The sequence below is a fragment of the Mesocricetus auratus genome, unplaced genomic scaffold (genome assembly GCF_017639785.1).
Source record: "Mesocricetus auratus isolate SY011 unplaced genomic scaffold, BCM_Maur_2.0 Super-Scaffold_15014, whole genome shotgun sequence".
Taxonomy (NCBI): domain Eukaryota; kingdom Metazoa; phylum Chordata; class Mammalia; order Rodentia; family Cricetidae; genus Mesocricetus; species Mesocricetus auratus.
This window is the reverse complement of record NW_024429186.1, coordinates 45,881,687-45,896,279: the sequence shown is the minus strand read 5'-3', so window position 1 is coordinate 45,896,279 and position 14,593 is coordinate 45,881,687. Positions and strand designations below refer to the sequence as shown.

Below are 14,593 nucleotides of genomic sequence, written 5' to 3'. Positions count from 1 at the left end.
GTGAACTGAGGCTGGCAGCCATCACGTGACTTCAAAAGACTGAGACTTGCAGGTTTTAAAAAGTCATTTTAACAAAGCCAAGGTAGAGAGATGACTCAGTGGTTAAGAGCACTTGCTGCTCTTCCAGAGGGGCCAAGTTGGGTTCCCAACACCCAGGTCAACTGACCAACTGACTCACAACCACCTGTAATTCCAGCTCCAGGAAATTTGACCCCTTTTGACCTCTGCAGGAATGCATGGTGTGGGCACGTGCACGCACATACACACACACACACACACACACATACACACACACACACACACACACACACACACACACATCTTTTTTTCCCCCAAGACAGGGTTTCTGTGTGGCTTTGAAGCCTGTCCTGGAACTCACTCTGTAGACCAGGCTGGCCTGGAACTCACAGAGACCCACCTGCCTCTGCCTCCCAAGTGCTGGGCTCACACACATCTTTTTTTTCTTAAGTCAAGCATAGATGAAGACCATCTTTCCACTAACAAGCCCAGGAAGTTCCACCTTCCCATGACTGCCCACCATTTTATTCTAAATGTTTATGCAAGCCCTTGCCTGGAATTGCCTCTGGGGATAACTCACAGGACAGAGGAGAAATTCAAAAGCCAGGCTGTAATTTTTCCCCTCTTGATTATTTTCTCCCATCAGACTTGAGTCTAAATTACAAATTTTAAAGGGGGAAATAGTAAAATAATTAGAAAAATAAAGATTAGCTACTAGTAACTCTGTGTGTGTGTGTGTGTGTGTGTGTGTGTGTGTGTGTGTGTGTGGTTGGTTGATTGGAGAGGATAACCCAAGTGGAGATACTCCAAAATAATTTTTCAAAAACAGAGCAACATGGAAGCTTTGCATGGAGAAGTGCCTCAGCTGGTTTTGTTTCTTAAATTCAGAAAAGTGAACACCATTTTTAATCATTGTTAATCAGTCTGTCTTATGAGCATGGCTCTAAACCCATCACTCAATTCTCCTACCAGCTCTGTGAGGAATCCGGGGCTCAGAGAAGTCTTACTGCAGTGGGGTTGCCTGATAACAGAGCATCTTAGAGGCTAACATCCTGGAACAAAATAGAAAGCAGACACTCCTAGTCATGAAAACCCTGAATGGTAAAAGTGGTAGACTTCAATCTGGGGGTGTGTCGTCGTCACTGGGAGGCACACAAGTACTTTCTTTAGGTTTTAGAATGCCCAACTGTGTAAGAGATTTGGGGGTCCTGTCCGTCACCATTTTATAAGTGGAAAACTGAAACAAAAAGATGCTAAGTTTCTTGGAACAGGAAAGAATGTTTAAAGTGGTATCAGTATTGCAGTTTTTACAGTTTGCACGTAGACATATTATTGTCTTTCCAGTCGTAGTAATTCATAGTGTGTATTTGCGTAAGGATCACATGACTCTCCATGGCTTTGGTCCTCTTCTGTACAGACTGGAAATGAGGAACACTCACCTTGGGGCCTCTCCTCTGTGATAAGTCAGCCTCTGAAGTCTAGCCATGCCATCCTTCAGTTCCCCATCTTTAAGGAGTTGGCCCAGAGTTGGGGTGCTAGACAGTCATTATGCATTCTAAAATGTTGCTTGTTGTGGCAATTTAATTAGTGTTTATAAAGTACTTAAAGATCCTCAGATGAAAGATGCTCAACCAAAAAGCAATTATCCCAGGGTCCTTCCCACGGTCCTGCTCCAGATTTGAAGGCCAACATGAGAGGACCTGAGTCGGAGCCTGGGAAGCCCAGGAAAGGAAACAGACTTAAGCTGCAGATGTAGATGTTAAGCTCTTCGCCTGCCCGTTGTGCAGAGGGAAGGTTTATTTTTGGTTGCTGAAAAGCAGCCTGGAATCATTACATCCCCAGGAGACAATGTCCTATCATCCATCAAGTCAGCCACTTGGGAATTTTCTGCCTCAGCAACTCCTTGTCCTCCAAGCTTTGCTTCGATAGCTGGTGTAATACTTCATCCTCCCCCTCCCCAAGATGGTTAAAAAGAACTGAAGTATTTAGGCAGCACAAATTGGTAGGATTGAGTAGCTGTGTGTGAGGGGGAGAGAGCAGGGCTAGAATAGCCTGGATGTCTTCTCTCTCCTCCATTCTGCTATCCACTACACTCTAGCCATGTAGAAGGAAAATATGCCAAGATGGGATTTCAATAATGAGCCACTGCAGCCTTCCAAAGTTCAGGGGGCTCCGGGCCTTGATGCCATGGTGTGTCCTGGGGATTGCCCAGTGTGTACAAGCGGCTGAAGGTGAATGGGAAGCTTTCTGCCTGTGGCCTTCCCAAGTAGGAGCATCCTGAAGGAGGGTCCTCAGGCAAGACTAAGCCAAAGAGTCCAATCTGCATCAGGACCACCTGCTGGGCCTAGATTCCAGAAGCATTTATTCACGTTCCCAGGGTTCTCTGCACTGAACCACCCTCCTAACTGTAACTGCTTCAGAAAGCTGGTCTTAACTGAAAGTTTGGTTCAAATGACCAAAAGAGCTCAGGTATTCTGATTTTCTGAGGAGAGATGCACCAACCTTGATAGCTAGCCGATGCGGTCCCTGCTGCCTTGATGAGGGAAAACTTACCAGTCACTAATGAGAGACCACCGAGAGACGGATTCCTCCAGCCATTCCTGTCATTCACAATCCTGTTAAGTACTGAACACCCAGGAGGAGGACCCTGTGCCAGGCTTCCTGTTGTCATGGTTCTTGAACTTTGCAACAGAAGGTGTGTCTGTCAGAGGCTCGAGGCAAATCCTCTTACATCCACGGGAGCCTGCAACCCATTTGATCAATGTTCTTGGTGACTCCATGAATCGCCACACGTTTAAACTAAGGCAGGATTTAAACATCATTAAGACCTCTAATGACTGAGGTCCAGGCTTGGATACCACTCATTTAAGGCAGCTTGGTCTTGGCCTTGGCTCAAGCCCCTCTGGAACCCTATCTACCCTGCCAGCCTTTTGTGTCTTCCATGCCCCCTCATCTCACCGCACGGGGTCCAGACATGCCTCCAGCGGAGCCTGCCTCCTCTTTAGGCCTGACTGGAGGTCCATAGCATACCTGCTTTCTTGAACCCCACACCGATCGAGCTTAACTGATGGAACACTACCTGATGGTGGGATGTCAGGAAAGTTGCAGAGGTCCCTCAAGCTCTGGGGATTTTATTCGAGAACTAGAAAAAGCTAATTTCTACGTTGCTGGAGTCAGACAAAATGCTCCATGTTTAGTGTTTCATCTTGTGCCAGCGCGAGCTATGCCTTCCGGTCACGTGGTACAGTGTCAGCTTTGCCACGCCCTCTTTCTCACCGCGTCTCTTCCTCTTGTCACTACTCATCTGGTAGCCAGCTTAGCTGAAGGATCTCCCTAGAAGACCATAGTTAGGGAAGAGGCATCAGGTCTCAAAATTCTCCCCAGCCCATTCCTCAAAGGTGACTTTCTTTAAAAAGAAAAAGTAAGATAAAATGTTAGTGTAGTCAGTTTTTCACAGTATGATAAGAAAGGCAGGAAACGAGAGAGATACACGATGAATAAAGAAGGTGTCTTGAGTTATGTTTTTTCATTTTTTAAAACTTGTTTTCTCAATTGATAGCAGAGTTTTTTCCAATAGATCTTTAGTCCCTGAATTTATTAAAGCCACAGTGGTACATCCAACCTCATCGTCAAGCTATGATGGCTCTTTCCTAAATTGTGCTGTAAGATTGAAATAAATGGAAACCAATCATAAGTCAGTACATTTAAACTTTGGTGTGGGATGTCCTTTATGCTGAGAATATGTATTACTTTTATTGGTTGATGAATAAAGTTGTTTCAGCCAATAGACAGGCAGAATATCTAGATGGGAAATCTGAAAAAGAGACAGGGAGAAGGAAGACAGAGTCAAAATAAACAATGGAGTCATGAGGGTAGCAAAGATACAAGGGCATCACCAATAAACAACAAATGCACAAATTAGTATAAATGGGTTAATTTATAAGAGAGAGCTAGCCAGTAATAAGCATAGGTCATTGGCCAAGCAATTATAACTGATATTAAGCCTCAGAGTGGTTATTTCATAAGCAGCTGTGGAGACTCAGCGAGAAGAAGAAAATTCTCCCGCCAACAAACCCATTCCTCAAAGGTTCAGTTCCTATACATTATCTGTTCCTTGATTCCAAGTTTCAAGAAACCGTACTACCCATTTCTGTCCCCATTACCCAGGTCATAGATCTCTTTGGTGCCTGTCCTGTCTGCTGATTCAAGAACACAACTCAGTCCCTTTCTACTGCTCAGATCTTCCTGCCTAGCTAGTCCCTTTGTTCAATAGTAGGAACTCAGTTCACGATCACCATTATACACACTTCCTACCTCATGACCGTTAAATATCCACCTACTCCCCCCTACGCCCCTGCTCTGTGGCTGGACTCCATGTGCATATCAGGTTTGTTATGGACTTTGTTGGACTCCCTGGACAGAGGGTCTTGATCTGAAGGATCTCCGCTGTTACCTTGACCAAGCGCCCACCACCTGCCTTGCACCTCAGTGGCAGATTTGCTCTTCCTTGCTACATGGCTTTACCACGTCCAGCTGTAGTCAAGACACCGACTACAAGGAATAAACAGATAATGTTGCAGAAAGAACATCCTTGGGAGATGGGGTAAATGAGCTGCTGCTGAGATACCCAAGGAGGTCAGTCTATTGACTACATGAATAGCTGTATTAAGAACTGTCAAGGAGGCTACATTTTTACCATTGAATACCATATACTCTGTGTCCCAACTAATAAAAGTTGACTCAGAAGGAAGCCAGCTGCTAACACAAATATGAAAAATTTCAGAGAAGTGGAGTTTAGGGATCCAAGCTGCTGTGCAGTGTTTACAATCAGTATGCAAAGGGTTCCTAGGTTAGTATGGGATGCTCTCTAACTTGGCTATTTTCTGTTCTAATTTCCATTCCTAAACACGTTCCTCTACTGTGCTGTTTAACTTATCTCTGGGCCCTGTATCAAAGGTGTGATTATACTGGATGGTGCTGAGGTTGGGGAAAGGGCCCCCATGGTACATGGAGGAAACTGTGTGTTTCTATTCCTGCTAACAACTTGCCCACTGATTGACCTCTTGCCTTGAATTCCATTTTTAAATGAGTAAACACAACTATTATAGGTCCCAAGAGTCCCTTTTAGGAAATAAAATGTGTTGAGCTGATAGATTCTCCATTAGCAGGGATTTCTTTTTTCCAGTTAGCATTTAGCTTTCCAGATGATTAGACTTAAGACAGGCTCATATGCACTGGGGACCAGTGGGAGGAAGGAGTGTTGGCATACATTGATTTAAGTGACCAGGGCTCTTAAGACAAAGACAGAAGAAATGAGAAGGAACTGGGGTAGTGAGACACCAATGTAATAAAAATGGCGTCTCCCAGGCCCTCAAAGAGAACAGTGTGGGAGGGTGTGTGTGTGTGTGTGTGTGTGTGTGTGTGTGTGTGTGTGTGTCTGTGTGTGTGTGTGTCTGTGTGGTTGGAGAGGACAGAGGAGGTGAAATTCTTAACTTCTATTTATCTATATTTTACAACTTGTTAGAACTCTGCCATCTTGGACGTGTTTAAAAATAATAAGGAAATGTTTATACTTCCCTGAAAACAGGCAAAATGAATTGATTCTTAGCATCAGACACATATGAAAAGCCCAGGGCTTAAAAGTTTATTTGTTTTGTTTTGTTTTGTTTTTTGATGGGCACTTGGAATAAAATGTTCAAAGTTTAACATTTAAAAGGGAACAAAGTATCCCATTATGCAAATGGTATTATGGGATGGGGAGTCCCTAAGCAAAGCAAGATAAATGCATTTATAATTGCATTTTAAACTTCTCCTCTGGAAACATTCTCTTGCCTCTTTCAACCCAGACCAATGTTTGAGTCAAGAGACAATCACTTCAACCTAGAACTTGATCAGATGACTACCAAGTGCCTCAATTCTAAAGGATCCAAATCATAATGCCATTCTCAATTCTGTCCTCACAGATAGATGTTCTACTATGATAGATAGAATTACACGGTGTGTTGTATGCTTTAATTATTATTTTTATTATTGAGGAAAAGTCAATATTTAGAACTGTGAAATATCAGGGATGATTAAGGAAACAATCTGTAACTGATAAACTCCTCCTCAAAATTATACTTTCCAATTGTTTGTTTTAAAAGTTGGCAAATCCAGTTTAGTTGTTACATGGATAGCAGTAACTTTCTCCTGAGGAGCTTGCTGGGAGACAGGCTGGAAGCAGTCATACTTTCCCAATCCAATCAGTTGGAATCAAGGCTCCAGGTACTTCATTCCTTTGGAAGAACTCACCCCATGAAAGTCCTAAAAATGCTAATGAAGCCACTTGAGTTGTCTGTCTTTCAAGTGTGCAATTACAGAGTCCAATAAGAATATGGAAATATTCTGTTTGAGCAATAGAATTTTAATTGAATTTTCCTCAGTCATAGCTGTCTAATACAGAAGGAAGGACAGAATCCTAAGTTTGGTTTTGTGGTACTTGTTCTCAGCCAACTTGAGCTTTCTTTCCTTAGAAGTCCATCCCAAAGCTTACAGTCACACCACAGTCACACTGCTGTCAGGGGCAGAAACAAATGCATCTCATCCTTTGCAAAGTTAGGAGCCACTCTGCACCTCTACTGCAAGGTCACCAGGAAGCCACAGCTATTTCAGGGCCATGACCTGGTTTCTGGTGGATGCCTTGCAGATGCAAACAGCTTCTCCAGAAAGTCTGAGGTGAAAACTTGTAGACTGCACTGCTTCGTCATTGTGGTCCCTGGGGAACTACATAGGGGTTATTAGCAACCCCATAGACCCCCAAATCTCCCAATTCAGACCCCAAAATCTCCCAATTCAGGACTGCAATTCCCAAGCTCCATTACTTCTCTGAGAACAACCAAGACAATGCTCACACATGACCAAGCCAAGGAGACTTTTGGGACAAGTATGACATAAAACATTATGTTAGATTTGACTGTATTAGAGGAAAGCATCATCTCAGCATGTTCAGCTGACTTTTAAAACTAGATTTGCAGAGAAAATAGGGCTTTAAGGGTTTGCAGCCTCATGGCCCCCAACATCTTCATCCCCACAGAATAAGATGAAGCTTTGTGCCAAAACTGTATCTGACAATATTTTTCTTTAATATGACGCAGACTGTACCATTTAATATAATGCAGAATGTACCATGAAGATAATCTACAGCAAGGATAATTTATCTTACCTCAGAGTATGACAGAAGGACATTACTTAAGAATCAAGGGGTCGGGTGGCGGTGGCGCATGCCTGTAATCCCAGCACTCGAGAGGCAGAGGCAGGTGGATCTCTGCGAGTTCGAGACCACCCTGGTCTACGAGAGCTAGTTCCAGGACAACCTCCAATCCAAAGCCACAGAGAAACCCTGTCACGGAAAAAAAAAAAAAAAAAAGAATCAAGGGAGGCCAGGTGGTGGTGGTATGGTAGCACACGCCTTTAATCCCAGCACTCAGGAGGCAGAGGCAGGCGGATCTCTGTGAGTTTGAGGCCAGCCTGGTCTACAGAGTGAGTTCCAAGACAGCCAGGGCTACACAGAGGAACCCTGTCTAAAAAAAAAACAAAAACAAAAACAAAAAGAATCAAGGGAGAAAGAAAACTGCAAACTAGGGTGTCTACTTCTGTCCTTGGTAGTTTATACGTAAAAGAGTCCCCTCCCAAGACAATGAAGAGGAGTTTGTGGGGCTAGAGAGGTGTCAGGCTCAGCAGTTAAGAGCACTGTCTGGTTGGTCACACGCAGGGCTCAGGTTCAATTCCCAGCACCCACATGGTGATTCACAGCCATCTGTAACTCCAGCTCCAGGGGACCTGACACCCTCTTCTGGTCTCCTCAGGCACTGAGCATGCGTGTAGTTCATAGACATGCATGCAGGCAAAACACCCTTACACATAGATTAATAAAGCAATTTTTAAAAGAAATCTGTGGGCCCAGTAGCCTACTTTGTATCAAGTCTCACACTGGCTTTTAAGGACGCTACTGAAAATGCATGCAAAATTGTTTCACAGACTGTGTGAGCACTGGTGGTTGTTTATGGACTGTGTGAGCACTGGTGGTCGTAAAGATGGTCCATCCACCTTGGACTATTAGTTTTCTCTCTGATACAATCTAAGGAGAAAGTGTCTTTTGTGTGATCCCTGTCGTTTGAGATCCAGAACATTTTCTCCCACTTTGGGAAATTTTAACCAGTCTGAGTCAAAAATTACAAAAGCCTGACTCTGCATTAATAGCTGACTTCCTGCCTGGGCTGAGCAATTACCTCATTGCCACCGTGGTGTTGTTTCCCCCTGGTTAACTGTGGCTATTTGGTTATGTAATTCCTGGTACAACAAATGCTCTAAGGATACAGGCATGTGGTCCTGAAGGCAACAAACACCTTCAGAATTACTCAAGCAAGTCACCCCTCTGATACATCAAACCATAAACCCAAGAAATGCGTAAATTAGGCCTGCCCTTAAAGTGCTCACTGTTTCATTAACAAAATAAAAGAGTTGGCACTGCTACCCTAGATCCTGCTTTTCTAACTCAATGCATGAGATGTGGTACAGATAGATGTCCTTAAAGAAGTGCATAAAATATACTCTGTCTGGACCCCAAGTCAGAATGAAGTCCCTAGGTTCCAACTTTGACAGCCAAAGGAGAGGTTTGAGATTTTGAAGTCTACTATGGAGGAGGTTCCTGTTTCTGATGGAATGCACAATAACCCCAACTTTAAAATTACTTCCTCCACTGTAAAAAGAAAGGCATGGTAATAACCCCTGTGCTATAGAGACATGGTGTTGCTGGAGCATCTTGTACAGGAGAGACTCTCTATGAAGGAGAAGCATTGGAGGGAGAGCTATATAAAGGGAATGAAAGCAGACATTAAAGCCGAGATTCCTGGTGGCATAGGTTGGGGGGTATCTATCACTGGTAGATATTTGATTAGTAGGCATGGGGGACTCTGCCATAGGTCCTTCATTAATTGTTATGAAATAGGCAATGTGATTCTCCTTGGTGTTGAACATTAGAAACATTCAGTATATTCATTCACAAAGCTTATTTGTAAGGTTATCCCCACTACACGCTAAGGAATAATCTTTCAAAGATTCCTGCTCCAGGAAAGGTCATATTAATAAAATGACAAGGCAAACTACAGGATGAAAAAAATACTGATAACATATCAATCAAGGGATTTGTCCCCAGACATAGAAAGGACATTTAAAACTAAATGATAAAAAAACAAATAACCTATTTTAAACATGAGCAGAAAGAGCTGAACACATGCCTCACTAAAAGAAGCTGTGTGAATGACCAATAACAGATGCCCAGCCTCATTAGTCACCAGGGAACAGGAATTATATAGCACAATAAAATACCACTATACACCCACAGAACAGCTAAAATTAGAAGAGACTCTGGCCACTCTTTTCATGCACTGCCTATGGGCAGTTTAAAGGGGGCAGCCATTTGCCAAAAGGGTTAGGCAATGCCTTCATGAAGTCAATCAAGTGTCACTTTGTGACCCAGCAACTCCACTCTATTTATTCTATTCAGCAAAAATTAAAACACATATAGGCAAAAAAAATTTTAAACATGAATGTTCACAGCAACTTAGTTCTTTGTAGCCCCAAACTAGAAACAACCAAAATGCCTATCAAAGGATGAATGAATATACAATGCATGATATATTTGTACAATGAAGTCAAGGCTAGCATTCTAAATCCATATACAACATGGATGGATTTCAAAAACATTATGTTGATCAAAACCTAGACAAAAAATAGACGAAAAGACTGAATATTTATGATGTCCAAAAAAAGACATATGGTGGTTAGGAGTACATATTGCTCCTGCAGGGGACCTGAGTTCGGTTTCCTGCACCCACGTCAGGGCTTTCAGCTGCTTGTGACCCCAACTTCAGGGGACATGACACTTGGGTTTCTGCAGGCATTTGAACTCCTGTGCACACACACACCCACCCACCCCTAAACACAGACAGAGACAGACAGAGAGACAGAGAAAGAGACAGTTAAAAATATTAATCCACTTTGGAAACAGCATGCTGAGTAACAGAAAGCAAATATAAGGACGCAGGCAGCTAGAGGTGGGGAGGGTTCGAGAGAACTCTTGGGGATGGTGACAACGTCCTGCGTGTTAGCTGTGGGTGTGGCCACACAGGAGCTGCGCAATGGCACACTTTATAATGGATCACCAGACTGACTTTTATAAGCACATCAGGGAACTGAAGTAGAACTAAGCATCCAAGCGTTTCTATTACATAGAACAGACTTTAAAGTACTTCTCTGTAACAGAACATAGGGCACTAAAGGCAAACAGAATGCTGCCTGCCTTCCCTCTTAACCGTCTGGGATACGTCTCAGGGAACATGAAACATGATGTTCATTAGACATGTGCATCCCCCGTCTTCTCAGAGAGAAGATGCTGTGAAATAAAGGTCCACTGTCCTTTACTTACCTTCATGGAGAGAAGCAGTGCTTTATCACTAGGAGAGGGAAGGCTGAGAACACTAGATAAAAAAACCTCTAGCCAAGAAGTAATTCTTAATTCCAAGCCAAAAAAAAAAAAAAAAGAAAGAAAGAAAAGAACAAGGATTCATGCAAAGAACAGATTTTTATTTTAATTACATGATGGGGGGTGTTCACACGCATGTGAGTGAAGGTGCCCTAAGAAGGCTGGAGTTACGATGGACCCTCTGGAGCTGAAGTTACAGGGGTGTGGGGTTGTCTAACCTGGGTGCTGAAACCAAACTCAGACTCTGTGCTAGAGAAATAGGTGTTCCTAGGCGCTGAGCCATCTCTCCAGCCCAGAGTTAGGAGGGTAAATTTTCACTCACAAGACACTGCGATCTGATAAATTAACCTCAAAAGGGAGTCAAATTCAGTGACTCACCCCGACACTTCAGAGACAGTATTGATTCCATTCACTCCTTTTCCTTTCTGTGAACTAGGTGTCAAATCCAAGCCCCATAGATATTCTAGATGCTAGCGATGGGCCAGGACAGGGAGGGAGCCCAGCCAATGAACCCTCCATCTCCCACTCCTGTCTTCAGGATTGACACATAGGAAGCTTGTATGTATTGTGGTGGGTCAGCTCTTATTTCAGCCCTAAAAATTTGGTGTCTCGACTTTTCTCTAGCTTACTAAGATACATTTGTAAAAAGCAGAAGTGATATTTATGTCTCATAAGTTCTTAGCTTTGCAAAAATCATATTTGTGGCTGCATCTGGCATAAGCCCACATAGTTACATCGTGTTTCCTCTGAGAAGTACTGAGAACTCACTTAAAATGCAGTGGAAAATGTGGGGTAGAGAATGAACACTACTAAATGCACTAATCCTCTTAAATGTACCAGGAATAAAGGTCATTCACATGACTCACCTAGGAAAACTAAGATGGAATTCTTAATTTAGTTGTTCCTTGGGGTTGCCATTTAGCAGGGTTTTAAAGGTGGTTTAAACACACCTCTTGGTGATTCATAAAACAGCACACACCAAATCATAAATGGATTCTTATATAAAATGTCTTCTTTCTCAATATCAAAAAGTAAATTGAGTTGTTTTAACCTCAAATTTTCTAGGTTACAAATAGCAGACCAACAATGCCTTTCGTAGTTGTGCACCTCATAGTGGGTTATTTTCATGTGACAACAGAAGCCTAAAGGGCAGAGACAGGAGTAAAACCATAAAATAATTGGCAATTTAATGTCAGCCTTTGCAAATGGGCTTCCTGTTTCTAAGTTAACTTTGCAATTGAATCTGCTGTCCGTCACACAGCTGCTATAAGCCCCCACCACACTGGGCTTCCAAGTAGAAGCGCCATATGAAAAGTGCTCTAGGAAATGGAGCATGAACTTAAAATCCTGTTACATGTAGCTACACCTCAGCATCATCTCAAAAAAAATTGATTGGACAAATTTGCATATGGGTCTCCATCTGGGGATTTGCAAAGAGTACTTCATGCTCTCCTTAGTTGAAAATGCCTATATCGGAAGTGTCTCCCCAACTCAAGAAAATTAGATTTAGCCTGGAAGGACTCAGACCACAAAGAGATCCGGCTACAGGCAAGGCATAGCCAGAGCAGATGTAGAAACTGCAGCACAAGACGTAAACTCTTACGGGCAGGGCTCGCTGTGGCAGAGTGTGCACACTCAGTGCATGATGGGGAGATGGTTACGGCACCTGCGTGGAGATTGCATGCTGCTTCTCCAGAGAGTGCTTCATAGGAACGGAGGCAGCAGGCCTCATCTGCAGAGGCTAAAAACCACACGGAAACACAGGAAAATGAAGCTGTAATTATCTCTGGGAATCAGGGCCACGATTTTAAATGTCTTTGGAGTAAATGTCCAACCACTAAAGCATGCAAATCCACACCCATGAAAAGTAAGCATTTAAACAAAATGGTATGTTGTGCAAGTTGACAATTCAGCTACTTAAAGATAAAACAAATGTTCCAAAAGTACACACACACAGCACTCATACACACATACACACTGTTGTGTGGGAGAGATGGTTCAGCCATCATGATCATGTACTGCTTTTGCAGAGGACCTGAGTTTGGTTCCCAGCACCCACATCAGGCAGCTCACAACTGCCTATGATTTCAGCTCCAGGAGATCTTATGCCACTGGTCTACAAAGACACCTGCACTCCTGTGTGTGTGTGTGTGTGTGTGTGTGTGTCTACACACAGACTTTCCCACATACACATAATTAAAAATAAAATAAATTTCTAAAAAGTCTGGGCTCCAAACCCAGGCTTCAAGCCCTCCTGACTGCTTTCTCTTACTAAGGAGCTGATCTGACAAGGGGTTTGCTGTTCTCAGTTTCTTCCTCACTAACTTGAAGGTGAAAGTGCAGCCATGTTGTAAGGATTTCAGAACTGCCCAGTGGCGTTTTATTGTTACGCCACCCTTAGTTCAGGAAGAGGTCCACTCTGCATGGAGAGGTTCATTCCATCCCACATTGCTCTCTGCCACTGTTGCTAATCTGTCATAGGATTGCCTATGCTATGATCACAGAGATTGTGGAGCTGCGAGAATTTTACTTCATTGTCTCCTTTGCATTTTATTTTAAAACATATAATCTAGGATGGGTGGATGAATAGATGGAGGATAAATATATTTTTTGTAAAAAGCATAGAAGAGAAAATGAATTTGTGTTCAAAGGTCTTCTGTTAAGAGAAGCTTTTTCTTTGAGAGACGCCTTCCCGCCAGCCTGGTTCTAGAGCCGCATCAGTCCCAAATAAACACACAGGAGGCTATATTCATTATGAAACTGTTGGCCTTGTTTGTCTCTTACTGGCTAGCTCTGCTTTAAGTAATTACCCCATAATTGTTCATCTAAGTATGTCTCTTACGGGAGAATAGTTCCGGGCTCCTACCCCATGGCGTTACATGTTGACTCTCCTGTGTTTCTCCTTCCCAGAATCCTCCTGGACTCCTAGCGCCTCCTATCTAGATTCCCTATTGGCCACACAGTGCTTTATTGACAAAGGACTTCCCCAACATCTCCTCTTTTCTGTTTAAACAAAAAGAAAGGTCTTAACTTTAACATAGTCAAATTGTATATAACAGAACAGTTATCAAGTAAGAACATAGTTACAATATTTTAGCAAGATTTAAAGAAAATATCATCCATCCCATCCTTGTGAGTCCAAAGTTCTATATGTAGCTTATCTTTTATCATAACTAAGGAAAACTATAATTATAACTATCTGTCTTCAACTCCATCAAAGACCACAGAAGGATAATATACAATCACTAGGATTGACAGAGATATCTTACTGCCTGGACAGTCACCCGAAGTTCCTCTGTAACGTTGGGGCATCCATCTTCAGCCCATAGGCCACAATGTGTTTGGAACACTTATCAGCAAAGCAGGAAATTTCAAACTGTCCATCTGCATCAGCAGTCTGTCAGTCATTTTTCTGTGTCCTCAGAAAGTCTCATAGACTCTTTCATGAAGCAGGAACCCTGAAGGACTATTTGAATTCAGCAGTCACTTTCCTGTGGGTCCTGCATATCCAGATTATACAGCAACAGTCAAGCAGTCCAGGCAAAAGCAGTTTCTTGCCCAAATGGCTAACCTTGCCATGTTGAAAGCAAACTCCATAACAAGTTTCTTCGATGCCCATCTTCCTCTCAGACATAATCGGTGTTGCCAGGAGCAGACATTTCTCATTGTCAAGAAAAACCCTAAACCATTTTAAATGCCATTTTCTGAAGGTCTTTGAAAGGTTTGAAGACTATCTATCTCAAATATATTTCTGTATATCTAGAAAACCTAACTTACCTAACTATAAATTCTAAGTAACTATAGTCTGTATTCAATTATGCATTACGTTTTAAAAGATCAGTATAAGCACAATACTTAATCAAGAGGAGAAATATACACATCACAAAATTGACCTTGAATTTGTATCAATAAATGAAAAACCATACCCATACCATATTTCCCCCTTATGACCATTAAAAAGAGATTGGTTGTGATCATTAACCAATTATAAACAATCCCATTTAAATGAAAACAAAGGTTTATAAACAAGATGGGAATTAGGACGTCGCTCAT

At 42.6% G+C, this 14,593-nt stretch overlaps 1 long non-coding RNA gene across 2 annotated transcripts in view; it reads right to left on the bottom strand.

Annotated features, from left to right (window-relative positions):
* Positions 1-413: 413 nt before the first annotated feature.
* Positions 414-14,593, bottom strand: part of LOC106021348 — a 150,817-nt gene continuing 136,637 nt past the window's right edge. The window contains exon 7 of one of the 2 annotated variants that reach the window (XR_005876289.1): positions 414-3,832. This is a non-coding gene — a long non-coding RNA (uncharacterized LOC106021348). The remainder of the gene's footprint in view (positions 3,833-14,593) is intronic. The other variant, XR_005876292.1, reaches the window with a different exon arrangement.